Here is an 8,466-nt window from a genome sequence, read left to right as displayed (position 1 = left end):
CTTTGAAATATCACCTAATTCCAGTAAGATTAGCCCATATCCCAAAATACTAAAACCAGAGATGCTGGCGTGGATGTGGAGAAAAGGAACACTTCTGCACTGCTGGTGGGAATGCAAACTAATACATTCCTTTTGGAAAGGCGCCTGGAGAACACTTAGAGAACTAAAAATAGACCTGCCATTTCATTCTGCAATTCCTTTATTAAGTATATATCCAGAAGACCAAAAACCACATTACACCAAAACATTTGTATCAGAATGTTTATTGCAGCCCAATTCATAATTGCCAGGTCATGGAAGAAGCCCAAGTGCCCATCCATCCACGAATGGATCAATAAACTGTGTTATATGTACACCATGGAATATTATTCAGCCACAAAGAAAGATGGAGACTTTACGTCCTTCATGTTTACATGGACGAAGCTGGAAAATGTTCTTCTTAACAAAGTATCACAAGAATGGAAGAAAAAGTATCCCATGAATGTACACAGCCCTTTTATGAAACTAATTTATAGCTTTCATATGAAAACTATAACCTAATTATAGCCTAAGAATATGGGGAGGGAGGACGGAAGGAGGGTGATTGGAGGGATCACTTCTATGGTTTATCTCACAAGGGTACAAGTGAATCTTTCTAAGAGTAGAATATAAACATCTTAACACAATAACTAAGAAAATGACACAAAGGCTATGTTAACCAGTTTTATGAAGATTTTTCAAATTGTATATGAAAACACCACATCGTACCCTATGATTGCATTAATGTATACAGCTATCATTTAATTTAAAAAAATTCAAAATATATGAATTCAAACAACTCAATAACAAGAATACAAATAAAATGATTAAAAAATGGGCAGAGAACATGAATAGACATTTCTCAAAAGAAGACATACGGTCAACAGGTATATGAAGAAATCTTTAATGTCACTAATCATCAGGGAAAGGCAATTTAAGCCATTGTGAGATATCATCTTATACCCGTCAGACTGGCTATTAACACAAAGAGGAAAGGTAAGAGTTGACAAGGATGTCAAGAAAAGGTAACCCTTGCACACTGTTGGTAGGGCTGTAAAGTAGTACAACCATTGTGGAAAACGATATGGAGGTTCCTCAAATAATTAAAACTAGGACTACCATAGGATCCAGCAATCCCATTACCAGACATATATATCCAAAGGAAATGAAATCAGTATGTTAAAGAGATATCTGCATTCCCATGCTCATGGCAGCATTATTTGCAATAGCCAATAATGTTGATACAGAATCAACATAAGTGTCCATTAACAGATAAATAAAATTTAATATATATACACAGTAGAATACCATTTAGCCTTTAAAGAGGGAAATCCTGTCATTTATGACAACATGAATGGAACTGGTGGATATTATACTAAGAGAAATAAGCCAGCCACAGAAGGCCAAATACCATATGATCTCACTTAAACGACGAGTCTAAAAGAGGAGAACTCAGAAACAGAGACTAGAATGGCGGTGGTTGCCAAGGACTGGAGGCAAGGAGAGGGGAAGATGTGGGTCTACAAAATTTTGATTAGATGGGAGGAATAAGTTCACGTGTTATATACTACATAGTGACTGTAGTTGGTAACATTATACTGTATACTTGAAAACTGCTAAAAGAATAGCTTTTAAGTGTTCTCATTACAAAATTATAAATGTATATGCCTATGTTAACTAACTTGATGTTGTCACATCACGATATATATATAATTTTTATTCATCAACTTCAAAAAATAGACAAATCTGACATTTCCTATCTTTTGAGTTCAGAATCTAACAGACTTTCAACCATCTCCATGGAATGGTTTTACTCTGGTTCAAAATGGAATAGCCAGAAAACCAGTGAAGAGACACTAGTTTTAGGACAAAGGTAGTGATGTTTGTTCAGAGGGATGCAGTTACGCCACTGATTTCTATGTCACAGAAAGACTGAGTCTTGATGCATTGTCAATCAAAACAGCCAGAAGCCTTCAGCAAATGAAATGTTATCTGTCAGCCTTGAAAATTTCCTTCAGAGTTGCCCTACTAAGTTACTTAGAGCAGAGAATGTAGCTTAGTGAAATAGTATGTTTTCTGAATCCCTAAGGAATAAAACAATCAATTCTAGTTTACAATTGCTATGAAGTGAACTACTATTATGTACATTTTTCAGAGGAGGAAACTAAAGGGCAAGAAGTCAAGCAATTCATACAAGATCTTGCTAGAATCTAAGCACAGGAAACTACATAACAATCTCTTACCTGTCCTGTCCCCTATTCCAGGTCACCTCCCTGCTGCAGCATCTGTCTCAGACCAGTGAAATGTCTCCACTTCGACTGAGGTTTCCTCCTCATAGTGTCTAATAGGCCCCAACATGGCAGGAGTGATATCTAAGATTTCATAACCCAAGGATGGACATGTAATCTAAGTTAACATGTTGAAAGCGTGTTTCTATAGAATACATATTACAATGTTGAGTTGGTTTTTATTATGCACTTAGTATAAATAGTATTCAGCTGCTAAGCTGAAACGACAGCCACATGATCTAACATTACTTCTGGAGAAAATATACTAAATATCAAATTTTTTTAATTAACCACTGGAGCACAGCTTACTTGTAAATTCGGCGTATGACTCTTGCACAGACTCCCATCAGTGGTGATAAAAATTAACAATGTTTTGCAACCATGAGTAAATCTTGTCTAAATGATAAAGTCTCCTATGTTTTAAACTCTTTACAGTTAAAATCAGCTATTTTTACCAATGCATTTTTTTTCCCTACAACTACAGATGTCAGTTGACTCCCTTTTCTGTGGGTGATTTAGGCCACATACTTAATCAAATTTACACAGCAGTGAAGGCTGCGTTGCTCCTCCGTAGGAGCTGATTAAATAAGCCTCCTCACCTGTTTCTTGGCGTGTGGGTAAGAAAGAAAGGATAGTCACTAATGACAACCTGAAGTGGGCACTGGTGACCAGATTTGGGACAGATGGTTCCACAAAAGAAATTAAGGTTATATTCAACTTCACAGCTGAACGTGATGTGGAGATGGGGAGAGAAAAAACAGCCCTGAATTTGAGAAACAAAGGATATTTCTTAACAAGTAAGAAAGAAGTGTCTTCTTGCATCTCAGAGGCTATTTCTGCTCCAGAAAAATAGAACTGCTTTATTTGTTAAACAAATACCTGAAACGTGCACTATGCTTTATTCAGGACTGCAAATAAATATATCGGTCTATCATCTTCTTAAAAAAACCACTGCAGCTCTTTTTAAAGCACAGCCTTCTCTATATTCATATATTTGTTTAGCCCAAGGTGATACAGGCCGGGGCATTACAATCTTTAGAACACATATGTAGCGAAGAGTGAACATGTGCCTGCCCAGGCACTAAACTCTTCTTCACCAATTCATGCAAAGATAAATAAAAATCAATCACAGCAAACTTTTTCAGCATTTGTAAACTTCTTGAAGATTTGGGACACTGGGGGGAGGTACTTTACAGCACTCTCCCGTTTCTCTCATCTCTTTTCCTTCTCCTTTACTGTTTCCTTCTATCTCTTCCTCTTCCCTATTCAAACTAATTCAGCATCCGCCTCTATCAGTCAGGACAGGCTAAGGGATGCCGCGCTACAAAACGATCCCAACCCCAGTAGCTTAATACAAACATTTACAGAGAAATGAGCCCTTCATTGGGGTACTTTGAAAGTATCTCTACCTGTTGGGATACTCTAATCCCAACCTTTACACTTGTATCTTTTATACCAGGGATAGTTACTCAGATACTGAAAAATCTTCGAATATGCCAAGGTGGACCTTTATGTTTCCCTAAAAGAGGCAATTAACTTAATTTTGGCCTAATGGTTTCTAAATTAGTATTTGCTTCAGAATCAAAGGAAAACTTTTAAAAAATCAAAGCTGCATAAGCCCCACTCACAAATATTTTGATTCAGTGGATTGGATGTGGAGACTAGGGCTCTAAATTTTTAACACTCTTCCCAGGTAATTCTAAAAATTTTCTAGGTTTGAGAATTACACCTCTTGTTCTAGGGTCACCAAACTACAGCCTCCAAGCCAAACCCAGCCTGCCACCTGTTTTTGTAAATAAAGTTTTATTGGGATGTGGACATGCCATTTGTATTGTGTGGGGCTGCTTTTGAGCTATAATGGCAAAGTTGAATAATTGTGACAGAAATCATATATATGGCCAGCAAAAACTAAAATATTTACGAACTGACTGATCTTTTACAGAAAAAATAAGCTGACCTTTGCTCTTACTTACAGAAAAAATAAGCTGACCTTTGCTCTTACAGCTAATTTCCAGAGTCATTACTTCTTGTGACAGGAACTAAGACAATGCAGATAATCACTAAAGACAACAGAAACACCTACCCTGAATTCTTACAGTCATCTTCTCATGCAGATTATCTATCCTTTTTTATACCTACAGCTAAATTACTTTTTTCCTGAGTTATACTGACCCCTAATGGTAGAATGTTAAATCACAGCTGCTTAATCAGATTAGTTGTCCTTATTTTTAATTAGTACCCCAAATTAGAGTTTTATTTACTGCCTTTAGAGCGTGCAACTTTAGATGTCAGAATTCACTTGGTAGAAGTGAAGGTTGAAATTTGAATAAGAACTGAAATCTTTCCTTCTACAGAGTTCCTTTCTCTTCAAAGACTATTATTCAATGCAGCATTTCCAATTAGATAATGTCATTTATTCCAAGGTGATAATTTTACTTGGAGACATTATGATCATTTGTGATGCCACGTCTATCTCTCAAGTCGAAGCACAATACTACATGGTCAAAATCACACGCGCGATCACCGATGAACTGGATGAAAGGAGCTGCTCAAACAGCAATCTGAATGCAAACGTATGCCGAGATGGTCACCAAAGGGGACTGCACACATGTTGGCAGTAATGAGATGGCAGAGGTAAAATCATCGGTTCTCACTCTTGACTCCTGATTAAAATCCACGGGGAAGCTTTTAAAAATTAATGATGGCCAGACCCCAAACCCTGGAGCTTCCATCTAAGGATGAAGCCCAGGCAGCCGTCTGTGTTTGTTTAGGTTCTCCAGGTGATTGTAATGTGCAATCAAGGTTAAGAGTCATTCTACAGCATTCTTCAAATTTTAATGTCTATTCAGTTCACCTGGTTTTAATCTGCAAATTGTGATTCAGTAGGTCCAGTGATGGCATCTGAGAATCTGATTCCTAGCGCACTTCAAAATGCTGCTGCTGCTGCAGTCTGTGGCCCGTTCCTTGAGTAGCCAACCAGTATTTTTTATGCAACTTCAGTGGTTATGAGATCTTAAAGTACATAAGCATCACCTGGGAGCTAACTAAACATGCAAATTTCCGAACCCTGGTCCCAGAAATTAAAATGCAATAGATCTCAATTTTTAATAAGTTTCCCAAATGATTCTGAGATTCACAGTGTGAGGGCCAAGCACACACTATCCTACATGAATAATATTTATTGTACAAATCATGTTTTTAAAGATGGCAGCATTGTTTACTAATTTTACGGACTATCCAGACAAAATTCAGGGAATGTTTTTTAGTCACCCCCAAATGTAATGGCTTAAACAAACAGCCATTTTATTATATCTTATGATTCTGTGGGTCAGGAATTTGGGCAGAGGCTGGCTGGGTGATTCTGCTCCCCAGAGCATATACTTAAGTCACCAAGTGCCAAGCTAATGAATGGACTGGTTTAAAGAGTCTGGGGTGGCTTCATTCCACATGCCTTGGTATAATAAGTATGCCTGGGACGCTGAGCCCAGCCGAGGCTCACCTGGAATGCCTACACAAGCACTTCTCCAGTCTGGCAGTCTTGGGACAGTAAGTCTAAGTCTTAGAACAGTCTCTTTACAGGGGGGCTTAAGGCTTCCAGATACAGGAAATAGAAGCTGTCATTTTCTCCAGGCCTGGGTTTAGACAGTGGCACAGTATCATTTCCACCACAATCTATTGGTGAAAGAGTCAAAAAACTCATGTAGATTCAAGAATAGGAGTCATAAACCATCTGGTTTCACGGACATGCAATCCCATAAAGAACCCCATGCTCCACTGCACAGAGCTCCAAGTTTCCAAAGAGCACCACACTGGGTTTAATGCTCTGCTTTTGCCATCTTAAAATTCTTTATAATTTTTTTATTACAAAGTGTGAGTGTTAGCTAAGGACATAGTGTAGCTTAGGCTAAGGCTTAGGCTAAGCATTTGTTGGGCAAAGTCCAGCTTCCTCAGATCCCAATAACAGCTTAGTGGTTTAAACAGAAAGCTTAGCACCCAGCTGGCTCAGGCTAACATTCCTGAGAACCTGATTGACCAAAGTCCAAGCCTCTTCAACCCTCCTCCCGCTGCTGTGAACCGGCACCCATAAGTCATCGGGGGTAAGGAAAGAGTGTTTAGAAACTAAAGATTACCATGGACTGAGCCCTGCCAAGGTACAGATGGGAATCACCAGAGTGAGTTAAGAATATTGAGGTTAGGCCCTTTTCATTGATTTAGATATTACCCAAAGCAATATACAATTTTAATGCAATCTCTAATAAAGCTCCACTGTCATATTTAAAGATCTCAAAAAAATAATACTTAGTTTTGTATGGAATCAGAAAAATGTCAAATAGCCAAGAAATAAAAACAAAACAGGAGGAATCACACTGCCAGACCTCAGACTATACTATAAATTGATAGTGATCATCATGGTACTGGCACAAAACAGAGAGGTAGATGTATGGAACAGAATAGAGAACCAAGAGATGAACACAGCTACTTACCATTCCTTGATCTTCGATAAGTCAATTAAAAACATTAAGTGGGGGAAAGATTCCCTATTTAACAAATGGTTCTGGGTGAACTGGCTGGCAATCTATAGAAGACTGAAACTGGGCCCACACCTTCACCATTAACTAAGATAGACTCTCGCTGGATTAAAGATTTAAACTTAAGACATGAAACCATAAAAATACTAGAAGAAAGTGCAGGGAAAACTCTTGAAGAAATTGGCCTGCGCGAATATTTTATGAGGAGGATCCCCCCGGCAGGGCAATTAAAGCAACACCAAAAATACATCACTGGGATCTGATCAAACTTGTATAGCCAAGAACACAGTAAGTAAAGCAAGCAGACAGCCCTCCCAATGGGAGAAGATATTTGCAGGTTATGTCTCTGACAAAGCTTTAACAAGCAGAATCCACAGAGAACTCAAACATACTACCAAGAAAAGAACAAGTGATCCCATCTCAGGGTGGGCAAGGGACTGGAAGAGAAACTTCTCTAAAGAAGACAGGTGTATGGCCTACAGACACATGAAAAAACGCTCATCATCCTTAATCATCAGAGAAATGCAAATCAAAACCACTTTGAGATATCACCTAACTCCAGTAAGATTAGCCCACATCACAAAATCCCAAAACGAGAGATGTGGAGATGTTCTTTTGGATGTGGAGAAAAGAGAACACTTCTGCACTGCTGGTGGGAATACAAATTTATACATTCCTTTTGGAAAGATGTTTGGAGATCACTTATGGATCTAAAAAATAGACCTGCCATTCGATCCTACAATTTCTCTACGAGGTATATATCCAGAAGACAAAAAATCACTTTATAACAAAGATATTTGTACCAGAATATTTATTGCAGCCCAATTCATAATTGCTAAGTCATGGAAGAAGCCCAAGTACCCATCGACCTAGGAATGGATTAATAAATTGTGGTATATGTACACCATGGAATATTATGCAGCCTTTAAGAAAGATGGAGACTTTACCTCTTACATGTTTACACGGATGGAGCTGGAACATATTCTTCTTAGCAAAGTATCTCAAGAATGGAAGAAAAAGTATCCAATATACTCAGCCCTACTATGAAATCAATTTATAGCTTTCATATGAGACCTATAACCCAATATAGCCCAAGAAGAAGGGGAAAGGAGAGAGGCAAGAGAGGGGAGGGAGGGGGATGGGTGGAGAAAGGGTAATTGGTGGGATCACACCTACAGATACAAGTTAAATTTACTAAGTGTGGAATATAAATGTCTTAACACAATAACTAAGAAAATGTGGTAAAGGCTATGTTAACCAGTTTGATGGAAAATATTTCAAATTGTATATACAACCAGCACATTGTACTCCATGATTACATTAATGTACACAGCTATGATTTAATTTTAAAAAAACAGAATATAACCCCTATGATCTCTTCCCTGCTTTTCCCCTTTCTATTTCCCTGCTAATGATTGTTTATGGCGACCATTTGTTTAGTTCCCCCATTTCCATTATCAACTGTTCAACGCATTTTGTGGTTTTGCTGAATGAAAGGACCTTTGGGAAGCCTTCAGAGGGCTGCACTTGCTGGCTGCTCCTCCTGCTAGTAGTGGCGCTAGTAGTGCTTCTCCAGGTGCTCATCGATTATTCCTCCTAAGATAACCAAGTCTGAGTTTTCTCTCCCCCCA

The sequence above is a fragment of the Otolemur garnettii genome, unplaced genomic scaffold (assembly GCF_000181295.1).
Source record: "Otolemur garnettii isolate 467f Iridium unplaced genomic scaffold, OtoGar3 scaffold00032, whole genome shotgun sequence".
NCBI lineage: Eukaryota > Metazoa > Chordata > Mammalia > Primates > Galagidae > Otolemur > Otolemur garnettii.
Note: the sequence above shows the minus strand (reverse complement) of the source record.